The sequence below is a fragment of the Nerophis ophidion genome, linkage group LG18 (assembly GCF_033978795.1).
Source record: "Nerophis ophidion isolate RoL-2023_Sa linkage group LG18, RoL_Noph_v1.0, whole genome shotgun sequence".
Classification (NCBI taxonomy): domain Eukaryota; kingdom Metazoa; phylum Chordata; class Actinopteri; order Syngnathiformes; family Syngnathidae; genus Nerophis; species Nerophis ophidion.
Genome location: NC_084628.1, coordinates 13229187 through 13243008, shown reverse-complemented (window position 1 = coordinate 13243008; position 13822 = coordinate 13229187). Strand labels below are relative to the sequence as shown.

Below are 13822 nucleotides of genomic sequence, written 5' to 3'. Positions count from 1 at the left end.
AGATCAACACATTACAGCAACTGAGCTATTCAATTGTGCACATTGAACCTCTAAGCTGTGCTCTCTCAGAGTGATTGTTCTATACCCGGAGGAATATGAGACAAAGTGTTTTCACGGTGAGTTCAAGGACTGCTGAACAGAGAAGGATGCCACAATGCCTGCCAGAAATCATACATCATAATACATTGTATTTGTTGTGCACTTTACTTTTGAAGAAATTGTAAAGTGCTAAAGTACAAACCAAAATTTAAAACAATAAAAGCTTTAGCTTTACCATTAAAACAGTTTAAATACTACAGTAAGACTAAAACACCATCCGGGTTTTCTAAAAGTGGGACTGTTTTCAACAATAACGCAGTAATAATAACCGTGATAAATTTGGTCACAATAACCGGAATGTGAAGTTTTCATATCATTACTTCCTTACTTATTGTGTTATTACGGAAGTTTTTAAGAAAATAATTGTTACTAGATTGTAAAGGAAAAGGGTAAATATGTGATATTAATTTAAAAATAATCTGTTGGTAGTGTAATCAGAAAGGTGTAATTTTGTTGTATAATGTGTCTAAAATATTTAACTGTTTGACTGAGGTTTGTAACAATGCGTTATGTAATGAAGCTGCATTTTGCAACAATCTGCCACATTTTGTAATAATATTCTTGAACACATGCTGCAATAAACTTTTGACACATTTTTGTAATATATTTTTACATATTGCAGACAGTATTACAAAACGTGGTTGCAGCCCTTTTTTTGGTAATAGAATTGAACAATTTGGTGCATTATTTTATAAACAATTGATTTTGATGCTGTAAAGGGGTAATCATTTTTTATTTTATATATATATATATGTATATATATATATATATATATATATATATATAATACTTTCTTGTGGTCTACCTGCTGCTTATTTGGTCAAAATGTTGCATAAATCATGTTTTACAGACCATCATCAAGCTGTCTCTTCATGGTGTGCCGATTTATTTATGTGCCTCCACTCCGACAGCGTCTTCTCCCTGCCATGTTGTAGTTTTGAGCGCTTCCATGTGGAGTCTACTGGCATAAGTGAGAACAATATGCTTCTTTGTATTGGACATGACCACAGCAGAGGATGCATGTGCATGTACGAGCAAGTCTGCCCCACAACAAGAGGAAAGATAAAAATAATTAAGTTATAGACTACAATGTCGGAGTCGCGCAAAACACAAATTTTTGATTATATGACGTCACAAGGCAAAATACTTTGCAGGTCAGAGTAAATTCCATACACTTCGTTTGGAGGAATTATGAAGTAAGGCAATATTATTTTATGAATATCTCTGTTTTGATTAAAACATTTTGGGGACCTTATGCAGATCCTAGATGCACAACAGCAGATACCAATACAGGTGCTGGTCATATTATTAGAATATCATGAAAAAGTTTATTTATTTCATTAATTCCATTTAGAAAGTCAAACTTGTTGAACATATACATTCATTCCAAACAGACTGATACATTTCAAGTGTTTTTTGCCAAAAAGGAGATGATTATAGCTGACAACCAATGAAAACCCTCAATTCAACATCTCAGAAAATTAGAATATGGTGAAATATCATATTATTAGAATATCATGAAAAAGTTTATTTCATTAATTCCATTTAGAAAGTCAAACTTGTAGAATATATACATTCATTCCAAACAGACTGATACAGTTCAAGTGTTTTTTGCCAAAAAGGAGATGATTATAGCTGACAAGCAATGAAAACCCTCAATTCAACATCTCAGAAAATTAGAATATGGTGAAAAGGTGAGATATTGAAGACACCTGTTGCCACACTCTAATTAGCTAACTAACTCAAAACACCTGGAAAAGCTTTTAAATGGTCTCTCGTTTTGATTCTGTATGACACAAAATCATGGGGAAGACTGCTGACTTAACAACTGTCCAAAAGATGACCATTTATACTTTAAAGAAGGAGGTCAAGACACAAAAGGTCTTTGCCAAAGAGGTTGGATGTTCCCAGAGCTGTGTCCAAGCACATTAATAGCGAGGTGGAGGGAAGACATAGATGTGGTGGAAAGAAAAGTGTACAAGCAAGAGGGATAACCGCGCCCTGGAGAGGATTGTCAAACAAAACAGATTCAAAAATGTGGGGGAGATCCACAAAGAGTGGACTGCAGCTGGAGTCGCACCGACGTATGCACGAAATGGGCTTCAGCTGTCATATTCCCTGTGTAAAGCCACTCTTGAATAAGAGACAACGTCAAAAGCGTCTCGCCTTGGCTCAAGACAAAAATGACTGGACTGCTGCTGAGTGGTCCAAAGTTATGTTTTCAGATGAAAGTCAATTTTGTATCTCCTTTGGAAATCAAGGTCCCAGAGTCTGGAGGAAGACAGGAGAGGCATAGAATCCATGTTGCCTTAAGTCCAGTGTCAAATTTCCACAATCGGTAATGGTTTGGGGTGCCATGTCATCTGCTGGTGTTGGTCCACTGTGTTTCCTGAGGTCTAGGGTCAATGCAGCAGTCTACCAGGAAGTTTTACAACACTTTATGCTGCCTGCCGCGGACCAATTTCATGGAGGTGAAGATTTCATTTTCCAACTTGACTTGGCACCTGCACACAGTGCCAAATCTACCAGTACCTGGTTTAAGGACCATGGTATCCCTGTTCTTGATTGGCCTGCAAACTCACCTGACCTTAACCCCTTAGAAAACCTATGGGGTATTGTGAAGCAGAGGATACGAGATGCCAGACCCAACAATGCTGAAGAGCTGAAGGCCACTATTAAAGCAACCTGGGCTCTCATAACACCTGAGGAGTGCAACAGACTGGTGGACTCCATGCTGCGCCGTATTGCTGCAGCAATTCAGGCAAAAGGAGCTGCAACTAAGTATTGATTGCCGTACATGCTGAAACTTTCCATGTTCATACTTTTCAGTTGGCCCACATTTCTAAAAAATATTTTTTGGTACTAGTCGTGACTAATATTCTAATTTTCTGAGATACTGAATTTGGGATTTTCAGTAATTGTCAGTACTAATCATCAAAATTTAAAGAAATAAACATTTCAAATATATCTCTATGTGTGTAATGAATTTATATAATATGTAAATTTCACGTTCTGAATATAATTACTGAAATAAATCAACTTTTTCATGATATTCTAATAATATGAACAGCACCTGTATATACGAAAAGTTGGTTTTGCAAAATAGGTCACCATTATTTAGATTTTTTTTTAAAGAATTTAGTAGGATGTTTTCTTAGTCAAACATAAATTAAATGTAACTATTGATTGTAATCGAATATGTGATTGAAAGCAAGAGACAGAAGTATTACTGACATGAAAATGACAAGTGCCCTGAAATATTGGAAGACATACACTCATGCAATATGGATTATCCATGCATCCATCCATCCATCATCTTCCGCTTATCCGAGGTCGGGTCGCGGGGGCAACAGCCTAAGCAGGGAAACCCAGACTTCCCTCTCCCCAGCCACTTCGTCTAGCTCTTCCCGGGGGATCCCGAGGCGTTCCCAGGCCAGCCGGGAGACATAGACTTCCCAACGTGTCCTGGGTCTTCCCCGTGGCCTCCTACCGGTTGGACGTGCCCTAAACACCTCCCTAGGGAGGCGTTCGGGTGGCATCCTGACCAGATGCCCGAACCACCTCATCTGGCTCCTCTCGATGTGGATTATGTTATAATCAATTAATCTATGTTTTTTTTATATAGCCCTACATCTCCAGTGTCTCAAAGGGCTGCAAAAACCACAACACCAACCAATACATCAATACAAATATGAAACAGAACAAATATTTTCTTTCCATCAATGACCAGTTGCATGTTAATGCAGCTGCCTCATTTTAAGTTTTTACAAAATGCGTAATAATGCATTAAAACAATGCGTTCAATAATTGTAAAACTAAACGTGGCAGATTACACAATGAAGTGGACATGTATTATATTATTACATAATGCAGCACTATTTCATATTGTGTTGTGATTATGTGCATGGGGAAAATACATCCATCCATCCATCCATTTTCTACCGCTTATTCCCTTTCGGGGTCGCGGGGGGCGCTGGCGCCTATCTCAGCTACAATCGGGCGGAAGGCGGGGTACACCCTGGACAAGTCGCTACCTCATCGCAGGGCCAACACAGATAGACAGACAACACTCACACTCACATTCACACACTAGGGCCAATTTAGTGTACAGCTATTCCTCAAAATTGTCCGCTACACTGGGTAAGCATTTGTCCTTAATTTACACTTCAAACAATATAAAAAAGGACCAGATTGGTTAGATACATTAAAGCGAAACAAAGACATTTTTCAACCTTCATAAAATATTTTCATAACTTTTGGGATGATACATGGACTTACAACTACTTGGATGGCACCTCTGTCATGGGGGTCTGTGTCATTTTAATGGCACTTAACAACTTTGAGAAGGGTGGCAGGAACCCTGCCACACAAATGTGCTGACTTGCTGTACGGCATGTGTCACTCCCCCTTTCCCCGTTGGTTAAAAAGACGGAAGTCGTTGCGAACGCCCTTGCGTGCCACCAGAAAACTTAAAGGCCTACGGAAACCCACTACTACCGACCACGCAGTCGGATAGTTTATATATCAATGATGAAATAAACATTCCAACACATGCCAATACGGCCGGGTTAGTTAACTAAATTTAAATTTTACATTTCGCGCGAATTATCCTGCTGAAAACGTCGCAGTATGATGACACGTATGATGACGCGTGCGCGTGACGTCACAGATTGTAGCGGATATTTTTATCCAGCATTGATCCCAGCTATAAGTCGTCTGCTTTAATCGCACAATTACACAGTATTCTGGACATCTGGGTTGCTGAATCTTTTGCAATTTGTTCAACTAATAATGGAGACGTCAAAGAAGAAAGATGTAGGTGGGAAGCGGTGTATTGCGGCTGCCTTTAGCAACACAAACACAGCCGGTGTTTCCTTGTTTCCTTGTTTACGTTCCCGAAAGATGACGGTGAAGCTTTACTATGGAACAGGCGGTATAGCTCGGTTGGTAGAGCGGCCGTGCCAGCAACTTGAGGGTTGCCGGTTCAATCCCCGCTTCCGCCATCCTAGTCACTGCCGTTGTGTCCTTGGGCAAGAAACTTTACCCACCTGCTCCCAGTGCCACCCACACTGGTTTAAAATGTAACTTAGATATTGGGTTTCACTATGTAAAGCGCTGAGTCACTAGAGAAAAAGCGCTATATAAATATAATTCAATTCACTTCACAACAGAGCGGTCAAGCGAACATGGTTCCCTACCACATGTCAACCGGCCAGTTTCGGTGAGAAAATGGTGGTATTAAGTCGGCTCTTACCGTAGACATGAGTGGAGAGCTTGCGTCGTTCCTACTGCAGCTGCGGACTCTCTTGCCTCCTCCCACCGGCCTCCCCCAACCGTCGAATACTTACACAGTGAAGGAGGGAAAAAAAATAAAAATTCTCAGCCCGGCCCCAACGGCTGCCTTCACCTAGTCGAGAAAAGTGGCTTCCCTCGGAGACACTGGAGGTCACCACACCCGTGGCCACACCCCTCCGTCTTTCAGGCACGACCTTATCATCTCACTAAAACACTAGTAACACAATAAGCAGATAAGGGATTTTCCAAAATTATCTTAGTAAATTTGTCTAATAACATCGGAATCGCTCTGTCGTCTAGTTTTTTTTATTTTTGTAATTTTTTAATTTTTTATTTTTCCCCAGTCCTTCACTCTCACTTCCCTCATCCACAAATCTTTCATCCTCGCTCAAATTAATGGGGAAATCGCCGCTTTCTCGATTCGAATCGCTCTTGCTGCTAGTGGCCATGATTGTAAACAATGTGAGGATGTGAGGAGCTCCACAACCCGTGACGTCACGCGCACATCGTCTGCAGGCAAGGCTTTTTTATTAGCGAACAAAAGTTACGAACTTTATCGTGGATGTTCTCTACTAAATCCTTTCAAAAAAAATATGGCAATATCGTGAAATGATCAAGTATGACATATAGAATGGACCTGCTATCCCCGTTTAAATAAGAAAATCTCATTTCAGTAGGCCTTTAAAGTAGAAGAAAAACTTACATGTGCAATTAATGCTATCAGATCAGATCACAAAATACTTTATTATCATGGCCTAAGCTCCTAAACAAACAAATAAACTAAAGGTTTAGTCTGAGGAGACAAACCAGAAACACTGAGCTGAAAAGGACAGTCAGGATCAACATTGCCCCAGTGGCGTGAGCTTGAAGACGACGTATTTCAGACCGACTTTCAATGTTCTAATCAAACTTCTAATGCTAATGTCAGCTTAAGGAAATGTGCACGTTAGCAATAAATAGCCACCAGCGTGATAATTCCACACAACTTTTAAAAAAACAAAACATTCTTTGCTTTAGACCTGCATCCGCCTTGATACATTCTTGGTAGCAGCGTCATGTTTGTAGCACAATCCAAGATCATTTATTGATAGTGTCTGCTATTTAACATCAGCATAGTCATTAGAGACTTAATATTTTTGCCAATATTACAGTTTGACGCTATATGCGCCAGTCCTCATGGGAAATGTAGTCTTCTGGCAATACACTGGCACTGCCAAAATCAACCCAAACTTAAAGTTCTTAAGTGGGGCTTCATCTACTATAAAATATTCTGAAAGCTCCACATGGAAAGCACAGCTCAACATCTCATTGGACTTTAAAACAGTTCCCCCAAACTGGAGTACAGCTGGGACTGTAAAAGAAAACTACAATTTGTACTAACCAGTCACACAACAACCAACACCCACTTATATTTTGACCTATTTCTAATACCAAGAACACAAAGAAGTACAGGGAAAAGTCCTTATTTTGATGTTACTTACAACTCCTGTGAGAGAACGTCCATGTCAGCTCTCTGTCCGCAAGATCACCCAACCACCAAAGTATTGCATTAACTACATATACTCAGCCATGTTTGTACATTACCTGGGCAGTTAAAGGGGCGGTCCGAGTTTGTAAGGGTCCTTTGAGAGAGGACATAATTACAGTAAATGTTTGCCTAAATATTTTTGATGTAAACTGGTAACCAATCCCAAAAGTTTACATTGTTAATAAAGGGAAATGATTAAACCTGACCATGAGGGTAGCAAAAACAGCATACAATAGAGCACGGGTACGGAAACTAGAGTCTGCTGCCACTTGGCCCGCCGACGTTTTCACTTTGGCCTGTAAGACGGAACTAATCTTATAAGAAATTTGGCCGGGCGCAATGTTTTCATAAAATGTTCACGTAGCCAACAGTCTGATGGCTAGTGAGCAATGGAGAAATCCATGTCAGTGGCCATTATTTCTGCATGAATGAGCGCATGTGCACAGTTTTTACTTATATGACCCAGTGCAAACAACCATCCATAGTCATAATGCAGAAAAATAAATAAAAAACAGAATACAATTTCAACAAACAGGGTCACACATAACACACCCTGATCAATGAAATTTGTGGAAATTAGAAAAAAAAACTCTGTTGCTTGATTGATTGAAACTTTTATTAGTAGATTGCACATTTAAGTACATATTCCGTACAATTGACCACTAAATGGTAACACCCGAATAAGTTTTTTAACTTGTTTAAGTCGGGGTCCACGTAATTCAATCAGCCTAAAACATTCAAAACAACACCCATTAGATCCATTACAAGGGGTGATGGGGAAATTTTAGATACTCTCTCCACATTTATCCAGGTTTGGCAGATTTTAGCTGCTAAATAGTTCTCTTTTATATATAAGAAAAACACTCTAAGGAGATTGTCACGGAAGTAAACAAGGCAGGGTTCAAATTTTTACACATACTCTTAATGACCAATTATAATAATTATATACCCACAAGATATACACTGTATATACACACACAAACACGCACACACGCGCACACACACGCCGTGCGTTTTCTTTAGTTTCATGACTATTTACATTGTAGATTGGCACTGAAGTCATCACAACTATAAATGAGGAGTTATGTACTTAACAAAAAAGGGTGAAATAACTGAAAACATGTTTTATATTTTAGTTTCTTCAAAATAGCCACTTTTTGCTCTGATTACTGTTTTGCACACTCTTAGCATTCTCTCGCTGAGCTTCAAGCACGCCTGTGAAGTGAAAACCATTTCAGGCGACTACCTCTTGAAGCTCATTGAGAAAATGTCAAGAGTGTGCGAAAAATTCATCCGTGCAAAGGGTGGCTTTTTTGAAGAAACTAGAATACAAACCCCGTTTTTAGTTATTTCACCTCTTTTTGTTTAATACCTAACTCCACGTGTTCATTCACAGTATTGATGCCTTCAGTGACAATCTACAACGTAAATAGTCATGCAAATAAAGAAAACACATTGAATGAGAAGGTGTGTCCAAACTGTTGGCCTGTACTGTAATTTTTATATATATATATATATATATATATATATATATATATATATATATATATATATATACACAAACCCTGTTTCCATATGAGTTGGGAAATTGTGTTAAAAGTAAATATAAACGGAATACAATGATTCACAAATCATTTTCAACCCATATTCAGTTGAATATGCTACAAAGACAACATATTTGATGTTCAAACTGATAAACATTTTTTTTGTTGCAAATAATCATTAACTTTACAATTTCATGCCAGCAACACATGACGATGGGAAAGGTGGAAATTAATACTGATAAAGTTGAGGAATGCTCATCAAACACTTATTTGGAACATCCCACAGGTGTGCAGGCTAATTGGGAACAGGTGGGTGCCATGATTGGGTATAAAACCAGCTTACCAAAAAAGGCTCAGTCTTTCACAAGAAAGGATGGGGCGAGGTACACCAATTTAAGAACAACGTATCTAAAAGTGCAATTTCAAGAAATTTCGGGATTTCAACATTTACGGTCCATAATATCATCAAAAGGTTCAGAGAATCTGGAGAAATCACTCCACGTAAGCGGCATGGCCGGAAAGCAACGTTGAACGACCGTGACCTTCGATCCCTCAGACGGCACTGTATCAAAGGATATCACCACATGGGCTCAGGAACACTTCAAAAAACCACCTTCACTAAAAACAGTTTGTCGCTACATCTGTAAGTGCAAGTTAAAGCTCTACTATGCAAAGCGAAAGCCATTTATCAACAACACCCAGATGTCTGGGCCCGAGATCATCTAAGATGGACTGATGCAAAGTGGAAAAGTGTTCTGTGGTTTGACAAGTCCACATTTCAAATTGTTTTTGGAAATATTCGACATTGTGTCATCCGGACCAAAGGGGAAGCGAACCATCCAGACTGTTATCGAGGCAAAGTTCAAAAGCCAGCATCTGTGATGGTATGGGGGTGCATTAGTGCCCAAGGCATGGGTAACTTACACATCTGAGAAGGCACTATTAATGCTGAAAGGTACATACTGGTTTTGGAACAACATATGCTGCCATCTAGTTCACGAGTGGGGGAAGAGTGGATCGTGAGATCGACAGGCGGATCGGTGCGGCGTCGTCAGTAATGCGGACGTTGTACCGATCCGTTGTGGTGAAGAAGGAGCTGAGCCGGAAGGCAAAGCTCTCAATTTACCGGTCGATCTACGTTCCCATTCTCACCTATGGTCATGAGCTTTGGGTCATGATCGAAAGGATAAGATCACGGGTACAAGCGGCCGAAATGAGTTTCCTCCGCCGTGTGGTGGGGCTCTCCCTTAGAGATAGGGTGGGAAGCTCTGCCATCCGGGAGGAACTCAAAGTAAAGCCGCTGCTCCTTCACATCGAGAGGAGCCAGATGAGGTGGTTCGGGCATCTGGTCAGGATGCCACCCGAACGCCTCCCTAGGGAGGTGTTTAGGGCACGTCCAACCGGTAGGAGGCCACGGGGAAGACCCAGGACACGTTGGGAAGACTATGTCTCCCGGCTGGCCTGGGAACGCCTCGGGATCCCCCGGGAAGAGCTAGACGATGTGGCTGGGGAGAGGGAAGTCTGAGTTTCCCTGCTTAGGCTGTTGCCCCCGCGACCCGACCTCGGATAAGCGGAAGAAGATGGATGGATGCGCTGTCTTTTTCATGGACGCCCCTGCTCATTGCAGCAAGATAATGCCAAGCCACATTCAGCACATGTTACAACAGCGTGGCTTTGTAAAAAAAGAGTGCGGGTACTTTCCTGGCCAGCCTGCAGTCCAGACCTGTCTCCCATCGAAAATGTGTGGCGCATTATGAAGCATAAAATACGACAGCAGACTGTTGAACGACTGAAGCTCTACATAAAACAAGAATGGGAACGAATTCCACTTTCAAAGCTTCAAAAATTAGTTTCCTCAGTTCCCAAACGTTTATTGAGTGTTTTAAAAAGTAAAGGTGATGTAACACAGTGGTGAACATGCCCTTTCCCAACTACTTTGGCACATGTTGCAGCCATGAAATTCTAAGTTAATTATTTGCAAAAAAAAATAAAGTTAATGAGTTTGAACATCAAATATCTTGTCTTTGTAGTGCATTCAATTGAATATGGGTTGAAAAGGATCTGCAAATCATTGTATTCCGTTTATATTTGCATCTAACACAATTTCCCCAACTCATATGGAAATGGGGTTTGTATATATATATATAGAGAGAGATAGTTACTTGGCAGGCAAGTCGGCTTTTAAAAATGTTTAAGCCCAATGTGGCACCCCAGTCAAAAAGTTTGGACACCCCTGAAATAGACTACGGCAAACTGGATAGAAAATAGTTACAGTCCACTGCGTTCTTAAACCTGTACATGGCAAAACCCTTAATATCTGGATTATTCATAGCGCCTCGACATGGAATATGGAGTCTTAATGCCGCAGTGCGCTTAATGTAAAAGGGAAGCAGGTCTACACCAATAGTGACGGTATTTCACATTTAGAAATGATACCTTTGAGAGATTGTGATGGTGTGAGGGGGGAGTGTGTTACTGGAACTGGCCTCTGAGGATCTAGCTTCTAGGTACATGTCACACATTTTGTACATCAGTTCATGTCACAAGTATAGCATATAAACTGGGGAGGCAAAGTAGTCGATTCATTTAATTACCTCAGACATTTCTCCTCCAGTTAAGGCTGCAACAATTATTTGACTCAATCACTTAGTGGGATTATAGAATAGTTTAGATTTGTATTATGTTGCTTTGATTAGTCGTTTTAATAAAAATAGATTTAATCTAGACCGCATCGAGAGCTCAGAACATTAAATACATGATCATAGTTTCCGCACGCCTGCTAAAACGTTATTTTTTTATGAATTTTTTTTTTTTTAATGAATGCACACATGTTAAACATGCCTTTTCAATGTTAATGACGTTTACCGTATTTCCATGTATTGCCGCCGGGACGCTAATTAATTTAAAACCTCTTCTCACTCCTGCGCTTACCAAAGGCATGCGGTAAAAGTAAGCATGCGCTAATTATTTTAAAACCTCCTTTCACTCCAGCGCTTACCAAAGGCATGCAGGAAAAATTTGAGTGTGATGTAAGTTTGGACCCTAAATCCTACTGAATAGCTCTTAATCTTCTTCCCTTTATGCGATTTCAAATTACCGGTGTTAAAATCAGCCTCCTCCATTTGGAAAATGATGACAGGGGAAGTGTCACTCGTGACGTCACGAGTTTGACCAGGCGGTAATACTAAGCATGCGCTAATTATTTTGCAAAGCGAGTTTGACCCGGCAGTAATTCAAGGCAGGCGCATACTATATGCCCTGCGGCAACTCAAGGAAATACGATATATTCATTAGAAAAAAGGAAGGGTATTGCAAGGAGAATTAATTTGGTCTATTTCAACTATTTTCTCAAAAATATGCATTGAGGCTAAATAGTGTGTTTTATCCGATTACTCGATTAATCGAACAGACTCATCGATATATTACATGATTGCTATAATTATTTAAAGCCAAAATTGTAGCTGCTCTCTTGTGAATGCAAGTGCTCCTACAGCGGGAACTTACATTCTGTCGGCGGTACACCAACGCAATGCAGGTCATTTGTTAAAGTTAAAGTACCATTGATAGTCACACACACACACCAAGTGTGGTGAAATGACCCTGCTGCTCACTGCTCCCCTCACCTCCCAGGGGGTGGAACAAAGGGATGGGTTATTGTCAATAAATGCGTGTTTATGTCCAGTTTGTGTTGAACTGTTTCAAAAAAGCATAATGCTTAATAAACAGGTCATTAAAGCAAACAAATTGTCCAGAATTTTAAAAACCAGGAAATGACCTGTCTATAGTACACTTGTTAATGATAAACAATTATATTTATCTGCGATATCGCAATTAATTTTGAGTCAACTATGAACAAAACTGCAATGAATCGTGATTAAATATTTTGATCCTTTGACAGCCAGCTAAAAAAGACAATGTGATAAATCCACTTCCTTTTCCTTCACGACACAAATCAGGTATCCAACAGCATCGCGTTACGTTCTCATTCATTTCAAACTGAATAAAATCTCTAACAGGTGTTCAGCCATAATTTTAGAGAGAATGTTGCTAAAACTGTACATCAGAGGGTTGTGGCAGGCTGAAATAAAGTGTTTTTTTCTTTTTTAACATGTTCTGGTTGATAATACTCAATTACATGATGTTTAACAGGCTGAATATCAAACGTTATTAATAAATAGATACCGTTAAGACATTGTCAGACAGCGTCAGTAATACAATTAACTTGTACAACAATTTAATGTAGAGAATATCAGAAGCATGTGCTCAGGGAGAAATATCACAAATTACATTACCAACATCTTTGACAAACCATGATCGTAACAATTCACATCTCGTGTAATTGATGTGCGAAACTGGTATTTAAACCCAAAATTGTTGCTATAACAATCTACAAGATTAATATAGGTTGCCTCTCTCTCTTCCCTTTCATCTTTCGGTATTCCTTTTTTAAATTTTTTTTATTTCATTTATTTTTATTATCTTTCTAGCTATCAATATGTATATGTATTGTTGCATTTGAACAACTGTATTGTTGATAATAGAGGTAAACTATTGGTTTTGTTCATGATCAATAGCGCTATTGGTATTTGTATTGCTCCAGTTTGAGTCAAAAAATGCTCATTGTCATTTCTATATTATTATTTATTTCACTAACTGCTTATTTGCTATCACTTTTACGATCATATTTGTACATATTGTATGTGCTGGTGTTGTTCTATTGTTGTTGTTGTTATTGTTGTATTTGCTGTTGTTGTGTTTGTCTCTCTGTCTCATCCCCCTCTTATTCCCACAATGTCCCCGTCTTCCTTTTTTTCTCTTTCTATCCCCTCCTGCTCCAGCCCGGCTGCACCAAATGATAATTTAAATACATTTAATAAAGTCAAATTCAAATAAGGCAACAACAGAAGTATCCTACACTTCTCTTTTGCAAAGTAAATCTGAACAGCCAATATGGGCATCTACATCAGCTATATGATTTGTCTAAGAAGCTGGACAGGACAAAAAAACCCCAAATAAATAAATAAATAAACCCAAAATTGTAGCTGCTCTCCTGTGAATGCAAGTGCTCCTACAGCAAAACTGGTATTAAAACACAATACTGTAACTGCTCTCCTGTGAATGTAAGTGCTCCTAAAGCAGGAACTTAAATTCTGTCGGTGGTACACCAACGCAATGCAGGTCATTTGTTAAAGTTAAAGTACCACTGATAGTCACATAAACACTAGGTGTGGTGAAATGACCCTGCTGCTCACTGCTCCCCTCACCTCCCAGGGGGTGGAACAAGGGGATAGGTTATTGTCAATAAATGCGTGTTTATGTCCAGTTTGTGTTGAGCTTTTTAAAATAGCATGTTGCT

The 13822-nt window shown here is 39.5% G+C and overlaps 1 protein-coding gene across 3 annotated transcripts in view; it reads right to left on the bottom strand.

Moving 5' to 3' along the window:
• The window catches only part of gramd1bb (GRAM domain containing 1Bb), a 400828-nt gene that overhangs the window by 237547 nt on the left and 149459 nt on the right, over positions 1 to 13822 (bottom strand). The gene's annotated exons all lie outside the window — the stretch shown is intronic.